Raw genomic sequence first — 25,531 nt, 5'->3', positions numbered from 1 at the left:
TTGTTTTGAGACAAAGCCTTGCTCTATCGCCCTAGCTAGAGTGCCATGGCATTATAGCTCACTGCAACCTCAAACTCTTGAGCTCAAGTGATTCTCCTGCCTCAGCCTCCTGAGCAGCTGGGTCTACACGCACATGCCACCACACCTGGCTAATTTTTCTATTTTTTGTAGAGACAGGGTTTCGCTCTTGCTCAGGCTAGTCTTGAACTCCTGAGCTCAAGTGATCCTCCCACCTTGGCCTCCCAGAGTGCTAGGATTACAGACATCAGCCACCACGCCTAGCCATCAAACCTAGATTTTCTTTTGCACTCCTTTTTCCTATAACAAGGGCACCTTGGCCGATTCATTCCTCCATTCTCTGGCCTACAGGAGGCCGGGTGCCTGGGAGGGTGGTTGATGTTTGTTGACTGTTAGTGGAACAGGATATTACAATGGATGTTGCAGCCAACACACCAACGAGGCACCAAGGCAGAGGGATGAACCATATAAAATCACATCTCAAGAAACAAATGATAAAAACAAAATAAAATATAATTGCTGTTGTGATGGGTCAAAAATGATTAAATATTGGTGATTTTTGAAGGTTCCATCTGATAAAATGGCAGCTGCCTTCCAAAGAAGGTATTGGACCAGATATAGAATGAAGGAAGGAAATAACCAGAAAATAGTTGCCTGTGACTCTTGAATCCTCTCTTCCAATTGAAGGGTACTAATAGTGCAGAATTAGAATTTAAAGAGAGGGGGAATTATTAATCATATTTCTTAGGGAAAAGCAGGGCTCTGTGAATCTCACCGTCTCCCCCAAGAGGGAGAGATGGGGAGAGAGACCAGGCAGATCACCGCAACTAAGCAAGAGGAGCTCCAGCAGGTCATGAGGAAGCTTGATATTTGTCACCTGAAGTTGAGGAGCACAGGTGACAGGGCCTGACCCACTCCTGAGTCAAAAGTTCATAGTCTCTTTCTACAGGTGTAGAATCTATGGTTCGAATATTCGCCTGGTACCCAGAAGGTCCTGCCCAAGAGGGAGCCTACTAGAGTGAGAGGATCCCAAGAAGAGGATCTGTGCACATCAGTGGGGCCCAGCTAAAGGGTGACAGGAGGGGAGTCTCCAAAGAACCCATGAAAGAGGCCATGCGAGAAATACTCAGCATTAAATACCCTGGAGGGGGTGTGGGCTTCTTGGAAAAGTACCAGACAGAAGAGCAGTCTCCCTCCTCCTCAGTCTTGACCCCATCTGTTTTGATCCTGGAGGTGTTGGCAGTGGGCGAGTGGACAGCAAACTCCTGGTGAAGAGAGACACATCTGCATAAGTGAAGACAGAAGGCCCACATCCCCTCCCCAGCAGTCAGCAGCCCACCCTGTGTGTGGCTCCAGCTGGTGGAGAGAAGTCTTACTATGAACGATCATGGGAGACATAATTCGTGTATTAGACTGGACATTTAAAATTATGGAATGAAAGCTGTGGGCCGGGCGCGGTGGCTCACGCCTGTAATCCTAGCACTCTGGGAGGCCGAGGTGGGTGGATTGCTCAAGGTGAGGAGTTCGAGGCCAGCCTGAGCAAGAGGAAGACCCCGTCTCTACTAAAAATAGAAAGAAATTATCTGGCCAACTAAAATATATATAGAAAAAATTAGCTGGGCATGGTGGCGCATGCCTGTAGTCCCAGCTACCTGGGAGACTGAGGCAGTAGGATTGCTTAAGCCCAGGAGTTTGAGGTTGCTGTGAGCTAGGCTGACACTACGGCACTCACTCTAGCCAGGGCAACAAAGCGAGACTCTGTCTCAAATAAAAAAAAAAAAAAAAAGGAAAGAAAGCTGTGTTTTCCATTTTTAGTGACTTCAAGACTTTTTAATGCCTAAGAATGATCAGAAAAATTCTGAGGCCTGCCTGATTATTTTTTTTAGGGGTAGGAAAAGATACTTCCACTTAGCAAGTCTAAACAGGCAGGGGAAAAAAAAAACTGATGATTACATGTCAGGAGTCCTGCTTTCAACATACTGGTTGCATCAAGAAAGGATTGGGCTGTAGCTGGGAGGACAAAATCTCACCATCTGGGAGTTTGTGACCTCATAGTGGCTGAGAGATCTCCGTAGCCTGGAGCCCCTTTGTCTGAAGGGATGGAATCATGGCTGGCTGGACAGACTGTTCCAAGGAGATGGTGCCCAGGGTCTAGGTGGGAATAAGCAACTGACCACTCGAGACCTGCAGGCATTCCAAGCCCAGTCCCCACACCAACAGTGATCACCATGCTGGGGAGTTTGCTGTGTCTGTCCATCCTCTTCCTCTGCTTCTTACTGACCCTCCGTTACTGCATCTTTCAGGAGCAATAGGCCCAGGGCTCTTGTGGGCTGGGACTGAGGCTTGATGGAAACCTTGGCCAGTCCAGCCCTCTGGGCCTCTCAGACAGGATGGGCTCTTCTCGAGCTGCCCATAGGCTGGGTCTTGTCCTGTTTTGTGGCCTCTGGCCTTCACTGGATGCTCTGGCAGACTGAGATGAGATGAGGGTCTCTCCATCAGCTACCACCTAGGTCTTAGCACCACCTTCTCCCTGGGCACCCTAGCTGGATCCTCCAGCCCCCACAGCCTCTCTGTCGCTGGTTTTGTTTCTGGTTCATTGTTGTCCTGGGCTGAAGGATGCTGGCTCTGAAGAGGTGGTCAGTGTGGGGCTCAGTGAAGGTGTAATTGGCTTAGTCCTCTGGGCCCTGGGGTGTGGGAGTCCTGGCTAAAGACTGATAACCTCAGCCAGGAACATTGGACTTTGATTCTATCCGCAATGAACAATCCGAGAAAACGATCTTCTCAGCTCATGAATCAGGATGGTCTTAGCCAGTTAGTGTTTCCCTGGACAACTTTGGACTTCCCTTGCTAAATAACAGATGTTTCTGGCTAATTACTTTAACTTCCCTGGCTTGAGAAGTGTAATTTTTTGCCTGAATACTTCGACATTCAAGATAATGATATTCGAGTTTGGTTCATTGTCTTTCATCATCCTAGTGGCCACATCGGTTCTTCACTCATGAGACCATGGGTTTTCCCGGCCAGGCGCACATCAGACATCCCTGGCTAATTTCCTGGGCCTTTCAGGATAAAAATATAAGCAAACCTCTATGATTTCACCATTATGTGTGCTATTGGCTGATGTTTTAAGATATGCATTCTATTCCTAGAATTATGAGAATATAAAAAATTTTTGAATGGATATTTATCAGGGGTTCCCGACACCCCTGATATAACCAGGTCCCTGGGCAGTGTGTCCTGCAAGAGATGGGGGAGACAAAGACAGGGCACAAAAAGTAAGGTGAAAGGGTGTGGGGAAGATCAGGGGACCACCAACATTCTCATGAGCCAGGTGGCACTGACTGAAATCTAGCACCCATTTTTATTCTCTTTTCCATGCTATAGATTACAATGATTTCACATGAAAAGCTCATGAGTTACAATGTGTAGAAGTTTCAGGCCGGGCGCGGTGGCTCACGCCTGTAATCCTAGCACTCTGGGAGGCCGAGGCGGGTGGATCGCTCGAGGTCAGGAGTTCGAGACCAGCCTGAGCAAGAGTGAGACCCCGTCTCTACTAAAAATAGAAAGAAATTATCTGGCCAACTAAAATATATATATACAAAAAATTAGCCGGGCATGGTGGCACATGCCTGTAGTCCCAGCTACTCGGGAGGCTGAGGCAGTAGGATCGCTTAAGCCCAGGAGTCTGAGGTTGCTGTGAGCTAGACTGACGCCACGGCACTCACTCTAGCCCGGGCAACAGAGCAAGACTCTGTCTCAAAAAAAAAAAGAAAAAAAAAAAGAAAAAAAAAAAACCAAAACAATGTGTAGAAGTTTCAAGTCTCCCCTTATAGTCACAAGATGTCTTAGCTAATTACTCTTTTATCTGTAGAAGCAGGAACACATAGCTCGTTACTAAGCACAACTATGTCTTAAGGTATGTATAGATAACATCTCTGAACTCAGCAGCTGTGGCCCATTCGATTGAGGAACAAAGAGATTAGTACTTCTTACTGGGAGGTTAGCTCCCCATTAACTGAGGCATTCTACTGAGAAAGGGGAGGGAACAACTCAACCTGGTGTTCTTTGAGAATTGGACTGGGTCCCTTCTCCCAGGCTGACATTTTGCAATCTTCCTTTACAGCCGTGGGTGGCTTTCATGTCAAGCCGCTCCACAGCTTTTTAGACATGAGGCCCCTCAGGCTTTAAGGCGGGAGTCTGCTTTGCTGTACTCCCAGATCGCTGGAATGTCCCCCAACTAGACGGCTAACTTCTGCTCTTATCTCCGGCTCCTGCTCAGGCGGCATTCCTTCACCTCCTCTCCTCCCATGGCCTCAGAAATGGGGTCCCTAAGCCCCGGTGGTCTTATTCCCATCAGATATTAAATTTTATCCAATGTTTACTGGGGATATGATGAGCTATATAAACTATTAATAGAATGGTGGTTGCCAGGGGCTGGGAGGAGGGAAGGGGGAGTTGTAGTTTAATGGATATGGAGTTTCAGTTTTGCAAGATGGAAAGAGTTCTGGAAATTCATTGCACAACAGTGTGAATGTACTTAACACTACTGAACTATTGAGTTAAAAATGGTTAAGATAGTAAGTTTTATGTTGTGTGCATTTTATCACAATTAAAAAATTTTTAAAAATAGGTAAAATAATAAATTGAAACACGATACCATAAGAGCTCTGCATAGTTGTTGGTTTACAGTAAGCTAGTTTAATAAATTATATTTAATACTTTCTGTATCAAAGAGTTTGACTACTCTGGGTACCTCTGGGTAGAATTCTTCCTTGCCCCTGTTTAGTGTCTGGTGGCGCCCGTCAAACCCTTAGCATTCCTCGGCTTGCAGCTACATGGCTCCATCCTCTGCCTCTGTAGTCAGGTTGCATTCCTCTGAATGCGCCTTCTCCTCGCTCACAAGGACATCAGCCATACTGGAGTAAGGGCCTGCCCTACTGCAGTATGACCTCATCTTAGTTTACATCTTAATTGCATTTGCAAAGACCGTATTTCTAAATAGGCTCACATTCCCAGGTACCAGGTGTTGGGGGCCACAGTTCAACCCGTAATATGTGTCTTACTCCACATTCTATATTTACCACACTTTGGACCTCCTTCTGTGATATACTTCTAGACTTCCTAATATAAAAGCATGCTTGCACTCATGGGACCAACCTTATTTGATATTGGTGGATTATTTTATTAGAATATAAGGTTGGAAGAAGGCAGACACCATGGATTTCTCTCATTCATCCCTTTACCTCCCATTCATTATACCAAACAAAAAATTTGTTAGAAAATTGTTATAGTTTTCAAACATCTTTATGGGGAAGAATCATTAACTGAATAGTTGTTTTGAAAATTGTTTGCATAGTTGTTTTTTTTATTCCTTTTTAAATTTCCTGCAGAATCTGGCTGGGATAGACATCTGCCAAGGCAAAAGAACTCAAACTTTGTAAAATAATTTTAAGAGGTTTATTCTAAGCTGAGTATGTGTGACCATGGCCCAGACAGCCATGCCCAAGAAGCCTTGTTGAGCAAGTGGTCTCACCATGGTTGGTTTTAAACCATAAACCACAGTTTGGTTTTATACCTTTCAGGGTTACAGGAATTACACATAAAGTCATAAATCAATACATAGAAGGTGTTCATTGGTTGGGCCTGAAAAGGCAGGGGATTACACGTTATAGGTGGGTTTAAAGATTCTTTGATTTGTGATTGATTAAAGAAACGAAGCTTTGTCTAAAGGATTACAGTGTTTTCAATTAAGATAAGGCAGTCTATTTTTTTTTTTTTTTTTAAAGGCTGGTCAAGGGAAGCAGTGGAAGTGGAGAAGGAACAAAGGAACCTGTAACTGCTTGTGATCAGTTAGTTGTAGACCCCACTGCACTTGGACCAACCAAGGAAGTCTGTTAATCAGAGACAAGCCACCAGACATACACCCAGAATCAAGTGGTCTGTTAAGTAAATCGATGACCTGCACATGTGATTTAAGCTTTGTCTGTGTAGCCTTAGGCCTGCTAATGAGTTACAAAGGAGATCTTCAAGATGAGGAGTGTCTGATCTCCCTACTCATGGCCGGCAACTCAGCTTTAGGGTATTTCTGGGGTCCCCTTGGCCAAGAGGGGGTCTATTCAGTGAGGTGGGGGGCTTAAGATTTTATTTAGTTCACACATCTGTTGTGCACACCCACCTCTGTTTCCGAGCCCTCAGCACAGCATCGCATAGAGTACAGGTACTCACTTACCATGAATTGAACGAGCGGGTGAATGAGTGAACAGAAGGCTCATTGGCTCAGTAGTGTCCTCACCCTCTTTTGCTGCTACTGGTCTGTCTTGATGACCAGTGGCTCCAAGTGGCCAGTGGCCTCTTCCTACTCCCACAGACTCCTCAAGCCCCCCATCCCCCCTCCTGAGGGAGTCCAGGCAGACATAGTTGCCAGCCTACCCCAGTTGCCAGCCTACCCCTGGCTGGATGGGCCCTCAACACCCCCTCTCCAGGCAAAAAAGATCCCCTTCAAACAGGCCTCCCTTCTAGAGCTTGCAGAGAGCATGTCTGCAGTTTTGTTTTTTATGTCAGCAGACAAATAAATAAAGGGTCAGCCATTGGGAATAGACTGTCGTCTGAATGCCATGAGCAAAACCTGTCACAACACATATATTTCAAGAGCTCAGCATGCTGCCCTGTTTGCTGGGCTCCCTCATTACATAGGCCAGTGTCACAGATGGGAAAGTCAACCTGGATAAGCAAAATGCTCACAGTGCTTCAGGCGAGAGCAAAACCCTCAGATAGTATGTGTTGGTGACAGAAGCCTCACTTATGCTAAAAAGGAAATACAATATTGGAAAACTTATGTAATCAAACAAAGGGAAGGGTAGAGGCCAAGCTGAGTCTCTAAGACAACAAACACCAGGACTGGAACACCATCTCTGTCCTGCATCTCTGCTTCCTTCTGTGTGCGGACCTCTGCCTTCACACTCACTCTGGATTCTTGCTTATGGTGAGGGACATGCGCCAGGTTTACCCTGAGGGTAGACAAGACTGCCACATATGGTTGTGCAGGTTGTGTACTGCACAATTCATGGGAGCACCATTTACATCATAGTCTACAGTTGAGAAGCAGAGATGCTGAGGATGCTTGGATGAGCTGATGACACAAAGAGCACTTGACTTAAAGGAAAGAAGGTATTTTCCTAGCACCTTCTCCTCTGGTGCAGCAAAGTAACCCTATGTTGCACCATCTAACCCTTAAATGATGATACTTCTGATAAAAACCTTTGAGAATGTCTCTGAAGGGCAACACTTTTGGGAAATTTTTCTCCCAAGCTACTTGAGGTCAAGCAAAAGCCTTTACACCTGTGACACTGAAACTTGTCAGGGCATTAAAAAAAACGAGAAAGGTTTGCAAGCATCAGGGAGGCTTTCTGAGAAATGCTGCCCTTGACTGCACAAACTTTGACACTCAAAATTACTTTCTGGGCCAAAAGATATGTGCTTCCTCCTTTTTCAAAGCTCTGGGAGGAGTCACCCATCTCTAAGGTCCCTCATCTAACTTCTCTTGAGGGTGGGTTGGGAGGTGTTGAGCACGTATATGTCACCTTTCAGGGTCTCTGTGCTTGGGATGGCTTAAACAACAAACATCTACTTCTCAGAGTCTGGAAGCTGAGAAGTCCAAGATCAAGATTCAGATCCACAGATTCAGTGTCTGGTGAGGACGCGCTTCCTGGTGCATAGATGGCCATCTTCTCACTGTGTCCTCACGTGGCAGAAGGGAGTTCTCTGGGGCCTCTTTTATAAGGGGAACAGCCTCATGCATGAGGGCTCCATCTTCATGATCTAATCACCTCCTAATACCATTACCTTGAGGATTAGGTTTCAACCAAGGAATTTTGGAAGGGACATGAGCATTGTCTATAGCAGGGTGTTAGTCTGACAACGGGAGGGGAGTGGATAGGTCAAAACCACAGATGTCTTTGCCATTTAATATTCAGATTTGTGTGATATTAGACAGTCTGTTGCCATAAAGCCCACCTTTAAATATAATGTTGGTTGATGATGGTCTGTATGATATAGTAAAAATATCCTTTTGGTCCAAGTATTCTAAAATATACTTTTCTGATCAGTAATAGAATTAAATATTATGAAACACCTTTTCAGGCATCTATTCAATTGCTCTTAGACTGCTTTCTGGGTTTGAATTTTGACTCTGATGCCTACTGTTGGGGGAGGCAATCTGCCACCAGCCCTGAGCATCTATGCATATTCTTTCTGGGCATGGCAAGAAAGCAAGGCTCTGGTTGCTCTCTAGCTGGGCACTTTCTAAGGCTGTGTTTTGCAGTGAGCAACCTTGTGAGATGAGGTGAAGTCTCCTCCCAGGCTAAAAGTAGGCTTACTCTGTTCACTATAAAAATGGGCACTCCCCCAAGCTCAGTGGTCCTCTCCTGTAACACACCGCGGGTGTGGGCATTCATGATTGCACCATGCCACTCCCATGGGACTTGTGAGGCATGGGGAACCTATATGGACATGAAGGTCTCTCTACTGATTTTGCCATGAATAATACAGTCCCCAGACTCTGACTTAGGAATTTCATGTCCTCCGCCAGCATCCACGAGACAGGAACAGGCTAACTTGTCAGCTCCCAAGTAGGGTTGACTCTCAGACCATGCACAGATCCTGACATATTGACTGCATGACCTTGGACAAGTTAATTAAACTTTCTGAACTTTTATTTCCTCATTGACAAAAGGGATGATAATAATGTTTACATTATAGGATTGGTGTCTTAGTCCATTTGGACCACTGTAACGAAGTGCCATAAACTGGATGGCTTATAAACAACAGAAATTTATTTCTTCCAGTTCTGGAGGCTGGGAGTCCAAGATCAAGGCACCAGTAGATTTGGTATCTGATGAAGGCTTTCTTCCTGGCCTATAGACTGATGGCTGTCTTCTCACTGTGTCCTCAAATGGCAGGAGGGGGAAGCGAGCTCTCTAGGAACCCGTATAAGGACACTAATTTCATTCACAAGGGCTCCACCCTCACGACCTCATCTAATCCTAATGACTTCCCAAGGACCACACCATCTCAATAGGAGGTAGGGTTTAGACATATGAATTTTGGGGAACACAAGCATTCAGTCCATCATAATTGATATGATGATTAAATAGATCAAAGTGTCTGAAATATTGTGTGTGCCCCAACATGTTAATCATTATTTAAATTATAATTCTACTTTCCTGCAGCATTGCAGGGAGGCATTGTAGTGACATAGTCATCATGTTAGGAAAAACATTGTTAACCTGCTTCTGTGAACTTTATTCAGATTGTTCACATTGTTTTACCTTTTACATATACTCCTGAATATAATCTGCTAATCTTCTCATGACTGGCTCCTTCTCCTCCATCAGGTTTTAGATTAAATGGCTTTCCCCTGAGTGGCCCTTGCTCTATTTAGCTCATCCTGGCTAACGATGTCCCACAGTTACTGTCCTCAAAGCACCATACCCATTTCCTTTGTAGCACTTATTACGATTTTATTTTTATTTTTTGGTCACAATAAAGTGTATTAGGAAAACAGGCTGGTGTGGGGACATCGAGGGAGACAAGTGCATTCAGGCTGGGTGGCTCGGGTGAAGCAGTGCGGCTTCGTAACGCTGATGCCGTCCTCGCAGAGGGCAGCGTCAAGTCCCGCATACGTAGAGTGTATACACTTCGGTCCTACTCTAGCTACCAGAGCTGCCGGAGCCTCTGCCTTTCATTTTGCAGGGTTGTAGGGCACCGTTGGCAATATCCGAGCTGAATTTCTGGGCAGCTAGGGAGATGATCCAAGTTATGCGTGGGTCCGAGGCCTCAAAACCAGCAGGGTTCAGGTAGTAACCAGTCCGTGCATCTGGGATCACAGGTGTGCAAGCTCCAGCTGCATGGAGAAGCCCACCAGGGGCGTAGTGGGCACCAGGGCGTCACGTCTCCGCTGACGCTCTCGGTAGGACGCAAACCCCGCTAGACAGACTCCTGGCCTGCTGGGGTCCTGCGCCCCGGCCACGGCTGCAGCCCCAGCCCCCCTGCTCTCCCTGCCCGGCTGGTCCTGTTCTCCGCGCTTGACTCGCTGCAGCTCATAGGGCGGTAGGAGAGGCGGTGAACCGCTTACTATGAATTTTAATTATTGCATTTTCTGGCTCACTTGTTATTATTCCCACTGGAATGTAACCAACATAAAGTCAGGAATCAGGTCTGTCTTCTTCGTTGTATTTCCAATACTTAATCCAGTCCCTGATAGGAAATGGTTACTCGATAGATTTCCTGGATGGATGGGAGTCTAGATGCATAGATTTATGAGATGAGTGGATGGATGGATGGATGAATATTTGAATGGCCCGATGGAAGGATGAGTGAATAATTGGAGGGATGAGGAAGCTGATGTTCTATAAATATGTCCTGGATAAATGGATGTGCGGGTGGTGGGACTGACAGCTGATGAAGAGATGCTTGGTTGGATGGAGGCTTGGATGACTTGCTGCCCCGCTCCGCCAGGGGGCGATGCAGGAGCGCCTGCGCGGGCTCAGCCGGGAGCAGGCGCCGCTCTAGGCTGCAGCCCGCGCCCCGGTTCGTTTCCGCCCACTGGGAGCAGTGGAAAGATCTTCCTGAGGGTGCGGCCCGGGGCCTGCGGCTTCCTCCATCTACCCGCAGAACGCCCTGTGTACCCTCCGCCGTCGAACCCGCGGTCCCGAATGGGTCACTGAGGGGCCGCGCTCGAGGCACGATCTGCCCGGGGACGGCCGGCGGCTTCCCAAGGCTGGTTCTGCGTCCCCTCTTCCCCTAGAAAAGGAGAAACTGAGGCCGCAGGGAGGACAAGGAGAGGAGGCCCGGCCCCTGGTGCAGTGCTCCGTCCTCGCCGCCAGGGTGGGCCCCTCGGGATTCGCGTGTCCTCGGGAAAGACACCGGCCGGTGAGCTGCGCCCTTGGCCGCCGCCTGGCTGAGCCGGCCCCTTGGGGCGTCAGGACCCCTGTCCGCCCAGCCTCCCTCCGGGAAAGCTTAGTGTGAAACGGGCAGGCGACGCTGTGCCCGGGGCCGTGAACCCGGGCTGAGGGGCGCCAGAGCCCCCATGACTTTCACGGCCCCATCCTGCCCTGGACTCCTGGCATCGGAAACCCCAAAACCGCTTGTCTCTCAGTGGTTACCTACAAAGTGCCAGTCGTTGTGCCACGTCCTTATGACTGTTAACTCATTTATCCTCAATAACCTTTAAAAGTGTTAAGACCTCCGTTTTACAGACCATTTGGCTGAGGCTTAAATCGAGAAAGCTCCCAGGGCCCCAGAGGGCAGAATCTGGACTCCTGCCTGTCTCCCGGCCTTGTACTGCAGCCCCTCCCCCGTGCTTTTTCTCTGCCTAGGCCTTTTGGGCTCTGCGGCTCTCCTGGAGACAGATGAAAACTCTGGCTTGGACGGCTTTGCTGGTTCTGCAGCAGCCAGCGCCCCCTGGTCTGCCGCAGCACCCTGATCTGCGCGCCCTGGTGGGCGCCCGCTGTCCTGTGTGCGAGGATGTCCCTGGGTACGTTCTGCTCATGAGCACCTTGAGGGAAGCGGGGTGCCTTCCGGGTTGCTTCCAGCTGGCCCCAGCAGACGGGGTGGTCATGGAGCTCAGCCAGCTTCTGAGGCCTGTCTGGAGGGCCCTGGTGCAGGAGGAAGCCTGGCGTAGCAGATGGGGGGCTGGGTTTGGGGGTCACAGCCTGGCTAAGTTACTTCATTCTCCTGAGCTTGACTTCCTATAAAGTAGGGAAACTGCAAAATGTCTGTGAGAGCAGAGATCTTGACTGTTCTTGGTTTTGAACCCACCTTGCCTGGCTACAGGTAGATACTCAGTATTTGTGGGGTGAATGAACAATTTAGGCCTTTTTTTTTTTTTTACCAGAAGTTGGTCTTGCTGTGCACTCTGTTGAGGGGGCAGATGGAATTGTTATGCTGTATTAAAAGGTGACAGCTCTCAGGGTCTTTTGGGCATGGTGCTTGCACGGTCTGCTGGCTGCCAATTTTGGCCTCTGTTCCTGGCTCACTTTCTGCCCTTTTTTGCCCCTGCATTCGTAAGTGATCACGGACTGCCCATGTCCTGGTCACTGGCAGTGCAGGCAGAAGAAATGTGGGAAGGGTTGCCCTGTGTTGGGAGGGCCAACAGCCTCACCTTCCAGTTCCAGGACTTTCCCCCACTCCTGCTTTTCAGTTCTACACACATCTCGGGGCCACCAGGGTTTAGGGGGCTGCCATGTGTGTTGCTGTTATCACTAGGGCTTTTACTTCCTGCTGCCTGCCGTTGGGACCAGGCTATGTGTATTGCTTAAGTTCCCCCTGATGACTAGCAGAGTCACTGCCAGTCAGCCATGGCACACTCCTGTAAACTTGGCTTTGGCATCCTTTTCAGCCTGTTGTTGATTAGGTAAACATTGGCCACCCTGCCATAGGCCATCCACTGCCTACTCTTCAGAGTTAACTACTTTATTTTTCATGAGAAAATAGTATATTTGTTCAGGAAATAATAACAGCCAACATTTGTGGAATGCTTAACTGTCTGGTAACTATCACACCCCTTCGTGAGCAGGGACAAGCCGGCTGCTCATTCATGGCTTCTTGTCTGTTGCAGATGAGTCCACTGTGTGCAGAGGCATCATGGGAGTTGTCATGTTAGGCACATTCTAGACCTCACTGTCCTTGAGGTAAGATCTCTGGTCCATTTCTGGAGTGTTGGTTCCTTGCATCTAGTACAGCCCTGAACATGTTCCCAGGGGCTTTGGGTGATGACATAGGGGAGCTAAGAGGTGAGATGAAGGTGGCACCATGGGTCCCCAGATCCACCGTCCACCCCAGCTGACCTAGATCACCTCTGGCCCTTCTCATCCTTCAGTGGCTGCTGTAGGGGAGAAACCTCCAGTGTCCCACTTGTGTAATGAGAGGTGCCTGGGTATCTGCCATCTCTCCCTGGATGTTAGCCAGGAGCATGTTATAATGGGAAATGGGTAGATCTAGGCAACAGAGACTCTGGTCCCTGGCTTTGAATCCCCCTCTGACACTCTCTCAGTCAGTGACCAGGCTAGAATTTAATTTTCTTCATTTGAAAAATAAAGTTGGGCCAGGCACAGTGGCTCATGCCTGTAATCCTAGCACTCTGGGAGGCCGAGGTGGAAGGATCACTTGAGTTCAGGAGTTCGAGACCAGCCTGAGCAAGAGTGAGACCCCATCTCTACTAGAAATAGAAAAAAAAATTAGCCAGGCAACTAAAAATAGAAAAAATTGGCCAGGTGTGGTGGTGCATGCCTGTAGTCCCAGCTACTCGGGAGGCTGAGGCAGGAGGATTGCTTGAGCCCAGGAGTTTGAGTTTGCTGTGAGCTGGGCTGATGCCACGGCACTCAGGGTAACAGAGTGAGGTTCTATCTCAGATCAAGAAAAAAAAACAAAAAGTTGTCTTCACTTGCAAATGTGGATTTAAAAGAAAAAGGAAGTCATGATAGAGGTGACTTTTGTGGTACTTTAGACCATGTGATTCCTATCATTGCCAAACCTAATATTTTTCCAGTGTTCTTGCACAATGTGACTTCTCTTTGATTCCTTGTGGCAGGGAGGTTTCATGGGGCTTTATCAGGAAACAAGGGCCACTATTGGGATCCTGTGCTTGCCTGGGTTGTTTTCCTGGACTCAACCTATTCCACAGGTCACTGGCATCTGCTTTTCTTCCTGGATCTCACTTTGCCCTTGTGTGCACCTGCATTCAAAAGTGATCACGGGCTGCCTGTGCTCTGGTCATCAATAATGCAGGGAGAGGAATTGCTGAAAGCCGTTTCCCGTGTTTGGAGGGTTCACACCTGTCCCTTTCAAATGCTGGCGCTTTCACACACTCCTTCCCTCCTGTGAACACCTTCTGGTCTCATGGGCGTTGCAGGCTATGTGTGGGAATCAGTGGTGGGAAATGCTTTAGCTTGGCCTTTCTCCAGGCTATGTCAGTGTCAAGGTTTAGGTACACTTTAGATGGTGGAAAGAGTCAAGATTAATTTTTTTTTTTTTAAGAGAAAGGATCTCACTTTGTCTTCTAGGCTAGAAGGCAGTGATGTCATCATAGCTCACTGCAGCCTCAAACTCCTGGGCTCAAGCCATCCTCCTGCCTCAGCCTCCCAAGTAGCTGGGACTACAGGTGCATGCTACCACACCTGGTTAATTTTTCTATTTTTTGTAGAGATAGGGTCTCATTCTTGCTCAGGCTGGTCTTGAAGAACTCTTGACCTTCGCACGATCCTCCTGCCTCAGCCTCCCAAAGTTCTAGGATTACAGGTGTAAGCCACTGCCCGGCCCAAGATGAATTATTATTATTCACAAGTAAGTGTGATGTTGGATGGTATATAGTCATTGCCATAAGATTTGCAAAGAGAAGTGGCCTTTTGGAGGTGGTAGGCCTGGGCAGGCCTTTAAAGGAGTGGGGTGTGATGGGCAGTAGGAAGCTATTCCAGGGAGAGGTAGCAATGTGAGGAGACCTTTGAGGCTAAAGTGAGCAAAAGCTCCCAGTCCTGCTGGGGAGACAGATGTGCAGGCAGGTATGGACAGCATGGAGGGATGGCTGCTGGGGTGGTCCTGTGCTTCCAACAGGGCACAATGGGACTTCAGTGGGAGGATCCTTGCAAGTGAGCTCTCAAGCTGTCTTTCTGCCAGTCATACATCTGCTCCATTGCCCTGCAAGGGGCTGCTTTAGATCTTTTTTTTTTTTTTTGAGATGGGGTCTCGCTGTGTTGCCCAGGCTGGTCTCCAGCTCAGGCTCAAGTGATCCTCCTGCGTTGGGCTGCCGAGTGGCTGGGACTACAGGTGCATGCCATCACACCCAGCTTGTTTTAGACTTTTAAGACAGTTTTTATTTTGACTATGCTCTGGAAGTATTGAGATTCCTTTTTGAGATGAGTTTGATGTGAAGAAACTTTACAGCTCATACCTGACTAATCGGGTGTATTCTCGTTGACAACAGCTTGAAAAAAGATGACATAATATATGAGACCAAGTACTTGTAGTAACTGCCTACTCTGTGGCCTCTCTTCACTCCAGGGATGCTGCCTTGGATCTGCAGATTGTGAAGGAGGCCCCAGGGGATGGAGGCACTGACCCTCTCAGGACGATGACCTGGGGGTCCCAGCTCCCCTGGAGGAGCCTCCTCATGGTGAGTTAATGCCAAGAGTCAGCCTGTGTTTCTGAGATGCCAATTCCAGGCTGCTGGCCTCATCTGACTTCTCCCTTAGATTATTTGGGAGTTGACCATGGACACTGGCATAGCAGAGAGTGACGAGTGATATTGCAACGTGACGCGTCCGTCGCCAGACCTTCTTGCCCCTGCTGCCTCGGCATAACATGGATCGACTTTTTGCTCTGCGGAGGGGAAGCCCTGCAACCCTGGGGACTTGAGGTCCAGAGTGGGAGACCCTTCCGCTGGCTCTGCCCTGCCCAGTTATGCCGCAGAGTGCCACGACCCGGGGAGACTGGTGTTCTTTTGTCTCAGCCAGCCTGTGTGTCCTCCTGCCTGCTCCTGCTGTGACTTTTGAGGACTGGGAGTTCTTGCTGAGGTTTTCTGCACCGTGCACCTTTGTCCTCTCACCCGACTCAATAAAGCTTTAAACATGTCCTGCTGCTGCTTTTTTGTTTTTGGTTTTTGTTGTTGTTTTTTTAATCAGCATCAAGGCTGGGTGTAGAGAAAGTGGGTCACAAGGGCAGGTCTTCTGGTTTTCACTCATTGAGACTTTCTACTTGGCACACTCCTGAGGTTTGACCTAGGGGATAAGAGATGGGATGTAGGATTTAAACTAGGTTTTAACAATCCCAAGAGTGTGTGGGGGGGCAGAAGTTTAGGAGAGAAAGGAACTGATAGAACTGAGTTGGCTAGGGAACCTTTGGGCCAGGCCTTTGGAAGGCGGGATGATGATGGGGTGTACTTAGAGATGGAGGCAGGGGCTAAAGCCCTTTAGGATGGCAGGAGTGCCCTTAGCTCAGGTGGTGAAAGGACACCAGGTGAATTTAGAAGGTGGTTTTGAGCAGAGGTGAGAGTGGAGTGGATGAGGAATAGCTGCCCTTGGAGAGCTCTGGGGGTGTGGCCAGCAAATGCCAGCCATTGGGGTTGCTGTTACCGTGAGGTAGCTTTGGTCCTTGGGGATCATGTTCAGTAGCAATTTCCGCAATGATGTGCTCAGCATGCACGGGTATCACCACCTGTGGGCACATGTTGCTCTGTCCTCATTTTTTAGGTCCAGTCACACAGGGACTCTTCCAAAGGCCATGGTAGAAAAGGGAGAGTCAATTGGTCCCATTCCTTCAGTTGAAATTGATACCACTGTGGCTGGGGCTGAGATGGAAACCAGGCTATCAGGCACCTCGGTGGTCTCTGCCAGTGGGAAACATCCTTGGGGGCTGAAGAGTCCACTCTGCCAGCCATTTCCGGCAGGCGTCCCTATTTCTGCCTTGCCCCCTGCGCCCCCCCCCCCCCCCCGCCTCCTTAATTCCTACCCAGGGACCATCTGACACCTCCCATTCGCTTTCTTGAAGATCCCCTACCCTACCCACCCTCTCTGGCCAGTTTCATCCAACTGTGGCCCTTGTCCTTTAGTGAGAAATGAAAACATTTTCCCTAACTTGGCCAAAGTTCCTTCTTTTCTGAGCTCACTGACTATTTTTAGTGAAGTTTTACTGTTGGTTGGTGCCTTGACATTGGTAGACTTCTCTTTCCCTAACACACTGACTGTCCCCTCTCATTGGTAGGCAGCTTCCCATCAGCTATTAGGAGCAGCATCTACACCGTGCCCCACTCCCCTTTAGTTGGTCTGTCTGTCTATCTCTCTCCTTCAGTCTTGTGGCGTATCCTTCTTGACCTACTACATTAACCCTGCAGCTGGGGTGGTGGTGTCCCTGATGCCCTGTTTAGTCTGTGTCCTATAGGAGGGGCAGCGATGGAGTACTAAGAAAGAAGGGAAGAGTTGAGATTGCTGTGGAGTTGGGGACAGGAGTCTCAGGGCTGTAGAGGTAGGATTGCTTACCATGGTTCAGCCCAACAGTCACCAAAATTTCCTTCCTATTAAGCCAGACTGGTTGGTTTGTGGCGGAAGTTCCCTCATGTTTTGCCCTGGTTCTGTGCCTCCTGGTGTAGTGGCTGGATGTGAAGGTCAGTGAACTATTGTGTTGGAAGCTCTTAGCACAGCACTTGGCACACAATATGTGCTCAGTAAAGAATAGCTCTTCTCAGTCTGAACTTAGTCACTTTCACATTGTAAGTGATCTTATCGCTGGCCCAGCCTCTTAGGTCTTCCTTCCCCTGCCCTGTGCCACCCTCACCCCACCCGACCCTCAGCCTCCAGCCTGGACTTACCGTTCTCCAGAGGAGACATGCCAGGCCCTGCTCACTGCCCAGGCCTGCCTGTCCACCCTCAACGCACACAAGCACCCTGGGCCCCAGCCACACTACCACTTAAGGCTCCTGAACATGTTCTCTTTCTCCTGGCCTGCGTGCCTGGAATGCATCCTCCACCTCGGACTCAGCAGGCTCAGCTGTGTCACTTCCTTCAGGAAGCCCTTGTTGGCTAAACCTCCACCCAGACTGGATTCACCGCCCCTCCTTTCATTCATATCAAGCATCAGTTATGTGCAGGCACAATTCTAGGAACTGGTAAACAAAACAGGCAAAAGAGCAAGTCTCTGCTGAGTACTTACATTTTAGAGGACAAGGACATACCATAAACAAAGTACTAAAATATGTACTTTGTACTAGAGAAGTGCTAAGAAAAAATCATAAAACAGGGAAACAAGACAGGACGTCAGGGTGACAGCAGGGGGAGTGGCATTTTAAACTGAGTACACAGAAAGGCCTCACCTGGGAGGTGTGACTTGAGTGAAGTGAGATTTCACCTCTGGGAGTACGGCAGCCTGTGCAACCCACTGTCATAGCAGGGACCAGGGATGATAGGAAGCTTTCCTCCTGGATACCAGGCCAGTGAACTGGAGAGATGACAGGTATCTGAGGCCACTGCGGTGCTGCAGCTGATCATGAAAGTCTGCTGAGTTGTGGCAAGGGGACAGCTGGGTCAAGCCAGGATGAACTGGTGAGCACCGGGGGCTGGGCATGTCTAGAGGCCAGGCTCTGCACCTACCAGCTCCCCAGCCCCCTGACCCCAAACCACAGCTCAGTGGTCTAGGGAAGTGCATTCACTCCAGGGCAGCCACGGATGGGCCTAACCCAGCACCTTGGTCCGGGACCCATAGCAGTGATAATTGATAGCAGTGCTAACCAAGCCAGGCAGTGATAGCCAAGCCAGGCAATTTATCTTCTGGGGAGTTCTGCATATGTCAAGAGGCTTAGTGATCGGTTGCACGAACAGAAACAGGAAGAGAGAGTAATTAAGTTTTAACAGCAGCACCGGGGGTTGGGGGGGGGGTGTACAGAACATTGAGCTCTTGCTGCAGGTGAGAGAACTGTTTCTAGAACTCTTAGAGGTAGAGAATGATATTCCAATTTAAAAACCACAAGGCCTGACTGGGAGCAGTACTCTGATTTGCCATAAGGCCCATGGGTTCAGTTTTCCCTGAATTTTTATAAGGGATAGCCACCTGACCAAGAGTCTACCTTTTTTTTTTTCTTTTTAATGAGATACTTTATAATCACCACCACTGTGCCCATTACTAAAGGGAGCAGAATGAGTCTCTGCTCATTGTAGTCAGAAAGCTTACCAGCATAGTGCCTGACATGTGGAAGGTGCCCTGTCGGCATTTAGGGATGCGGAATGAGGCCAGTGGTGCACCAGGAGTAGCTCACACAAGCCTCTCTTTCTCTGAGGCTACAACTGCTGTGTCACCAGGATGCCCAACTTGACCTGCATTGGGAGGTGGCCTGGTGAAGTCATTAAGGAGCCTGTCGACTTCTGATGTGGTCACTTGATTGCTGGGGGACCTGAGCATGTTCTTTTGCCTCCCTGAACCTCAGTTTCTAGCTCTAATTTGACCATCAGAATAGCAAGGATGAAATAAGATGATGCATGTTCAGTGTGTAACACAGTACCTGCCTTGTGCCAAGTACTCAATAAATGTCAGCTATTTTCATTTGATGAGCATGTATAGCTTGTTGATAGTTAACATGAACAAATTTAAAATGTCATTATGACAGACTCATCTGTTAAGGAGATACCACGAAGACTTTTTCATTTGGTAATCTGCAGACATCCCAGTGGGGTTGGTGTTAGTCACTGTTGCCATTGATTGGACTTTTATTAAATGCCATGCACTGTATTAAGCCCCTATGTATAATTACCTCATTTAATCTTCACAACAGTGAAGGTAGATTTAATTATCCTTCATTTTACAAATAAGGAAACCAAGACTCAGAGAAATGAAGGGACTTGTCTCACACCTAATGAGCGGCTCAGTTGGTTTCCCATTTCCTGGTGTATTAAGTAGTGAAAAATGTTTCAGGCTGATTTCATAAATAGCGTGAGCACACCACACCGTCAGATGCTTGTTTGTACTGGGAAACTGGGAATTGGGATATTTTACTATTCCTTTCATCTGCTTCAAATGATTGCCTATTATCCAGTCTTCCTAAAATATCCCCCATCTAAATCAACAGTCTTTTGGATTGTATCATGAACCTGACATATACAGGGGCAATAGCCATGTTTCAGCCACCACCAAAATATCAAGTGTCCTTGCTGGTACTGTTGGGTCTGGAGCAGGAGTCATCCTAGGTCTCCAGAGCTTGAGGAAAGCTGAGAAGGGTTTTATCCCAGAACCAGGATTAGCATCAAAAAGAGCCGTGGTCCTACCAGGAAACTGTTGCCTAGTACCAGAGGTAAAGCGGTTGGTGGGAGATTCCATAGCAGATCAAACTAGAAAAATGGAGAGCTACACAGAAGGAAGGTTCATTTGTCCATCCAAAAAAATTTATTAGGCACAGTGCTGGGAATAGAGATATAATAATGAATAAGAAAGTTTCTGCCCTCAAGAGGATCACATACAAGAATATAGATTCTATTAATTCATACCCAGGTATTCATGAAACAGTCACTATGTGCTGGGCCTTGCTCTAAGCTGGGCATACAGTTCTGAAAAAACAGATGAGGGCTGGACGTGGTGTCTCATGCCTATAATCCCAGCACTTTGGGAGGCTGGGGTGGGAGGATCACTTGAGGCCAAGAGTTTGAGACCAGCCTGGGCAACATAGCGAGACCCTGTCCTTACAAAAAAGTTTTTAAAAATTATCTGAGTGTGGTGGCACATGCCTATAGTCCCAGCTACTGGGGAGGCTGAGGCAGGAGGATCGCTTGAGCTCAGGAGTTTGAGGTTGCAGTGAGCTATGATCATACCACTATACTCCAGCAAAAAAACAAAAATCAAAGCAGATGAGGTGTCTGCTGTACCCAGCAGCCCAGACAGCCAGGGCTGGCTGGGAGGCAAGTTCTACCCCTGTCTGCCCAGAACTGGTCAGACTCGCCTCCAACTCGGGAGCTGCACCTGAACCCAAGGAAGCGCCCTCTAACCCCGTGTTTCTCTCTCTGCAGCTCTTCCCACTGGAAACCGGAGGCCCCTTGGCCGTGCTCCCTCCCTCAGAGTGACCCTAGGGTCCAGGGGGAGCTGCTTCCTCCCTATAGCCCTTACCTGCCCCCAGGCTCCCCTACTGCGTACAACCCTCCCCTCTCTGGTACCCCCATGCCCCTAACCCACCTCTAACCCTCATGGACATGGACCTCCCAGTAAGGGCCTCGCATTCTCCTTTCTCACTCAGAACCATCCCCTGCTCCCAGGCTGCAAGCTGTAGTTCAAAGGTGGCCTGCAGTCCTCCCACAAGAACGAGGGAGAACGCACAACTTATATATATATATATTTTTTGTAGGACTAAACACAGTTTTGTATGACTGAAAAAAAAAAAAAAAAACAAAGCAGATGAGGGCTTTCTTGGGCTTATAGAACAGTGCTGTCCAATAAAAACATAATGTGAGTCACTCATAGAATTTAAAAATTTCCTAGTAGCCATATGAAAGAAATGAAAAGAAGCAGATGAAATAAATTTTGGTAATACATTTTATTTAACTCACTACCTCAAACAATATTGTCATTTCAACATGTAATCAATATTAAAAATTATTAAGATTTTCCCCCCAAACTAAGTCTTTGAAATATGGTATATATTTTACAGTTACAGCACAACTCATATTTAGAGTGCTCACGTGAGGTGAGTAGCTACCTTACTGGACATGATAGATTTAGACCATAAGGGGTTCAAGGGTACTGCCTTTACAGGAAGGCTGCTGCAGCTTGTAGGGCTTTAAAGAAGCTGCTCCAGCCTGGGTCCCCCATTCTCTGGTATCCTCTCTCCCCCATCTTGGCAGCAGAAGGCCCGATATATATCAAGTGTGTCTGATGGAATCTCGTATCATGTTCCAATACCTTCTGGAGGCAGGACACCAAGTCCTGGGTGTGCTTCTCCAGCATAAACCCTGCCTACTGGGGTTAACCTTAGTGTGCCCAGAGTTTATTCATTCAGTCAGTCAATACTTGTTTATTGAGCATCTACTAAGTGCTAGCCTCTGTGCTAATAAGCACTGGGAGCACACACCAGTGAACACAGACATTTGTTAGCTCATAGTCTCGTCAAGATAAAGAAGTTACCTATAAACAAAAAAATCGTTAAAAACCATGAGAGGCCGGGTGTGGTGGCTCACGCCTGTAATCCTAGCACTCTGGGAGGCCGAGGCGGGTGGATTGTTTGAGCTCAGAAGTTCGAGACCAGCCTGAGGAAGAGCGAGACCCTGTCTCTACTAAAAATAGAAAGAAATTATATGGACAGCTAAAAATATATATATAGAGAGAGAAAAATTAGCCGGGCATGGTGGCACATGCCTGTAGTCCCAGCTACTTAGAGGCTGAGGCAGGAGGATCGCTTAAGCCCAGGAGTTTGAGGTTGCTGTGAGCTAGGCTGAAGCCACGGCACTCACTCTAGCCCGGCCAACAGAGTGAGACTGTCTCAAAAAAAAAAAAACAACCCAAAACCATGAGAAATGCTATGGAGGCAGAGTGAAAGGTGCTGCGAAGACTAAAGAGGGACACTTGGCTTCTTGGGAGTCAGGGAAGTAGAGTTAACTGGGCAAAGAGGAGTTAGCTGGTCCACATGCAGAAGCAGCACGGAGGATGCGGGGAGGAGTGTGACACTGGCCAACGTGCATGGCCTGCAGCCCAGCGCGGTGTAAGAGCACTGGCGTCAGAGTCACACAGATCTGGCCAAACCCAGAGAGTGAACTGGGTGGCGAGTCTCAACCTCTCTGCATCTCAGTTACCTCCTTCAGAGAGCTGTGATGAAGATGAAACAGACTGATGTATCAAAGCTCTTGGTGTACCGGATGGCCTGATCTGTTGAATTATTGATCTCTGTTATTATTTATTGAAGATGCTTCTGCACCACACCAAGAAGATGGCCAAGGTTTGTTCCCTTTACTTGGGGACTTTGGGGTTGAAGGCCTCAAAGTAGAAGTTTCTAGAGAAGTGGAGACAGACTCACCTCCTTCATTTTTTCCCTTAATTTTTTTTACAGGTTTTGAACTATTCAAGCAATAAAATATATTTTTAAAAATAAACCTTTTACTTTGGAATAATTTTAGGTTCATAGAAAAATTAAAAAACGTAGTACAGAGTCCCCACATGCCCTTCACCCAGCTTCCCCTAATATTAGCATCATATGTAACCAGGGTACATTTGTCAAAACTAAGAAATCAACATTAGTACGTTACCATTAACTGAACAACAGACCCTGTCTGGATCTCACCAGTTTTCTCACTGATGTTCTTTTTCTTTGCCAAGATCCCACCTAGAATACTACATTGCATTTAGTCATTATGTCTCCTTACTGTCCTCCATTCTGGGATGGTTTCTCAGCCTTTCCTTGTTTTTCATGACTTTGACAGTTTTGCTGTAGTTGTTGTTTTTTTGAGACAGGGTCTTGCTTTGTTGCCCCGGCTGGAGTGTAGTGGCTTCATCATAGCTCACTACAACCTCAAACTCCTGGGCTCAAGCAATCCTCCTGCCTCAGCCTCCTGAGTAGCTGGGACTACAAGCGTGCTCCACCATACCTGGCCTATTTTTTCTTCTAGAGACAGGTACTTGCTATGTTGCTCAAGCTGGTCTCACATTCCTGGGTTCAAGCAATCCTCCCACCTCGGCCTCCCAAAGTGATAGGATTACAGGCTTGAGCCACTGAGCCTGGCCTTCTTTTTCTTTCTGTATGCCCTCTTCCTCTTAATACTGAGTTCCCAAATCCCTCCTCAGAGAGCACAGGTTGCAGATGCTTCTGTAGGTTTTACTTCTCCTGGGTGCGTCTTCAAACTTTGGCTTAATAAACCTCCATTGATTGAGATCTTGGCCTCAGTCACTTATTTTGGGTTGTCAGATATATGGTATTATATCATCCATAGGTGGATGACTTGTTCTCAGAGATTGTGCCTCATTGATGAGAATTATAAATATTAGTCTTACCCAGAGTATGCAGGAAAATGTGAATGATAATTTATTTTCTGGTCATGTTAAATTTACTATTTGGAATTTTGTTTAATAAATGTAGAACAATACCTCTTCCAACGATGTCTTGACCTCTTTAGGCCCAAATTGCTGCATTCCTTTGCACTTTCACACTTTCAGTGTTCCTGCCTTCCACATACCACAGCAGGAAGCACAGCAAGGGGCCTGTGAGCAGAGTGAGAAGAGCAGTCTCATTCACGAAAGATACTTCCGTCTTGGGAAGTGCATGTTGGTGTTGTGGAACGTCTGAAAAGCCCTCAGAGGATGTTATGGACTGAATATGTATGTTCCCCTCACCCCAACAATTCATATGTTGAAGCCCTAACTCCCAATGTGATGGTATTAGGAGGTGGGGATTTGGGAGGTCATTAGGTTTAGATGAGGTCATGAGGGTGGAGCCCCCCTGATGGGTTTAGTGCCCTTATAAGAGGAAGAGACACCAGAGCTTTCTCTTTCCACCATGTGAAGACATAGCAAGAAGGCAAGCTGGGAAGAGGACTTTCACCAGGAACCAAATGGGCCGGCCCCTTGATCTTAGACTTCTCAGCCTCCAGAACTGTGAGAAATAAATGTCTGTTGCTTAAGTCACCCAGTCTGAGTATTTTGTTTTAGCAGTCTGAGCAGACTAAGACAGAGAAGATGCATGCCCCATCCTGCAGGACAGATTGACAGGTGGTAGGAAGTCTCCTAAAGGCAGTGAGGTAACTACCCTGTGGCCAGGTGGGGAAGGGGGTGCACAGCTAAAGGATGCCTGCCACCACACATGCCCCTCCCCAACATCACCCTCACTGCAGTAGGCCAGTCCGAACACAGAGGTACAAGCCAAGGCATGGACCCACTCATGCAGCATTTGCAGTGATGGTTTGGTAGCCCAGGAGGCTTGAACTCATGCTGTGTCCATTGTGAGAGTCACCCAAAATCAGCATGTTAACACCATTTTTGACAGCCTAATCTCACATAATCTGGTGAAAGAAATACACTGCCAGCCAGCAGGAGTGAGCTGCTTGCTAGGCTGCCCTGTAGGCTGCCCTCCTGGAACCATATCTGGCCATGATGACTCCGTGAACATGAGTCCTGGAGCTCCTCAGGGCATCTGGTTGGCCCTACATACATGTGAGAGAAGGACAGGGGTAAGGGAGAGGGTTGGAGAGCACCCTGAAGAGGAGAAATGGCAAATGGGACGCCACAGGGGATGGACTTGGTCTGGGGCTGGGATGCCCTGCCTGGATGGCACTGCTGTCCCTGGCCAGTCCCCAATCACTGGAGAAAGACTCAGAAAATTTCAAGGTAGAAAATTCTGGCCAACAAGACTCACATGGGACCTGGTTTAGACTGGGGTACCTTCCCTAAATGGCACTGCTAACCCCAGAAAGGCACTTAAAATTTTTTGAGGAATATAGTCCCAAGTGCAGGATTCTCTAAGGCACAAGATCTGGGGCAAGGGGCCCCAGTTGTCTGGATCTAATGGTGTTACTGCCACTAGGCACAGGGTATTATTCACAAAGACCTGGTAGTAGTGACATGAAGGTGGGTTCAGTGCTGAACCAATGAAGCTTCCATCCATCCGTCCTTCCATCCATTCAACAAATGTTCATTGAGCACCTGTATCATGCTAGCGTTGTGTCAGGTTCAGGAAAAACAGCAGTGGGTGCTCCAGGCTGGTTCTGCACAATAAAAAAAAGAAGGAAAAAGAAAACAAGAAAAAAAAAATGACTACAGATATACCTCACAAACAGCTGTTCAGTTAATAACTTTTCTCAATTATGGCTCTTAAAAAATGTTCCAGTTACCATGACTGTATACAGTTTACTCCAAAACTTAGTGGTTAAAACAATGACAATATTTATTTTACTTATGAATCCGCCATATGGGCCAGGCATTAACAAGGGTTAGCTTGTCTCTACACAGCTTGGTGTCAGGTGGGGGCAGAGGGCACCTCCGCCTGGGGACTGGAATCATCTGAAGGCTACCT

At 47.8% G+C, this 25,531-nt stretch overlaps 1 long non-coding RNA gene and 2 other non-coding genes across 4 annotated transcripts; all 3 read left to right on the top strand.

Annotated features, from left to right (window-relative positions):
* Nucleotides 1-11,486: 11,486 nt before the first annotated feature.
* LOC138400772 (uncharacterized) lies at nucleotides 11,487-15,643 on the top strand. Of its 2 annotated transcripts, XR_011236386.1 has the most exons (5): nucleotides 11,487-11,551; nucleotides 11,912-11,973; nucleotides 12,635-12,707; nucleotides 15,073-15,184; nucleotides 15,264-15,643. It is a non-coding gene; the product is annotated as an uncharacterized lncRNA (long non-coding RNA). The 2 variants fall into 2 exon arrangements; XR_011236387.1 differs by lacking the exons at nucleotides 11,487-11,551; nucleotides 11,912-11,973; nucleotides 12,635-12,707 and adding an exon at nucleotides 14,238-14,358.
* LOC138401297 (small nucleolar RNA SNORA71) lies at nucleotides 12,071-12,203 on the top strand. The gene has a single exon (XR_011236457.1). It is a non-coding gene; the product is annotated as a small nucleolar RNA SNORA71 (small nucleolar RNA).
* Nucleotides 13,749-13,882, top strand: LOC138401295 (small nucleolar RNA SNORA71). The gene has a single exon (XR_011236455.1). It is a non-coding gene; the product is annotated as a small nucleolar RNA SNORA71 (small nucleolar RNA).
* Nucleotides 15,644-25,531: the final 9,888 nt, after the last annotated feature.

This window comes from Eulemur rufifrons, chromosome 20 (assembly GCF_041146395.1).
Source record: "Eulemur rufifrons isolate Redbay chromosome 20, OSU_ERuf_1, whole genome shotgun sequence".
In the NCBI taxonomy this organism is placed as follows: domain Eukaryota; kingdom Metazoa; phylum Chordata; class Mammalia; order Primates; family Lemuridae; genus Eulemur; species Eulemur rufifrons.
The sequence above is the reverse complement of the archived record's forward strand: the minus strand, read 5'-3'. Positions and strand labels throughout refer to the sequence as shown.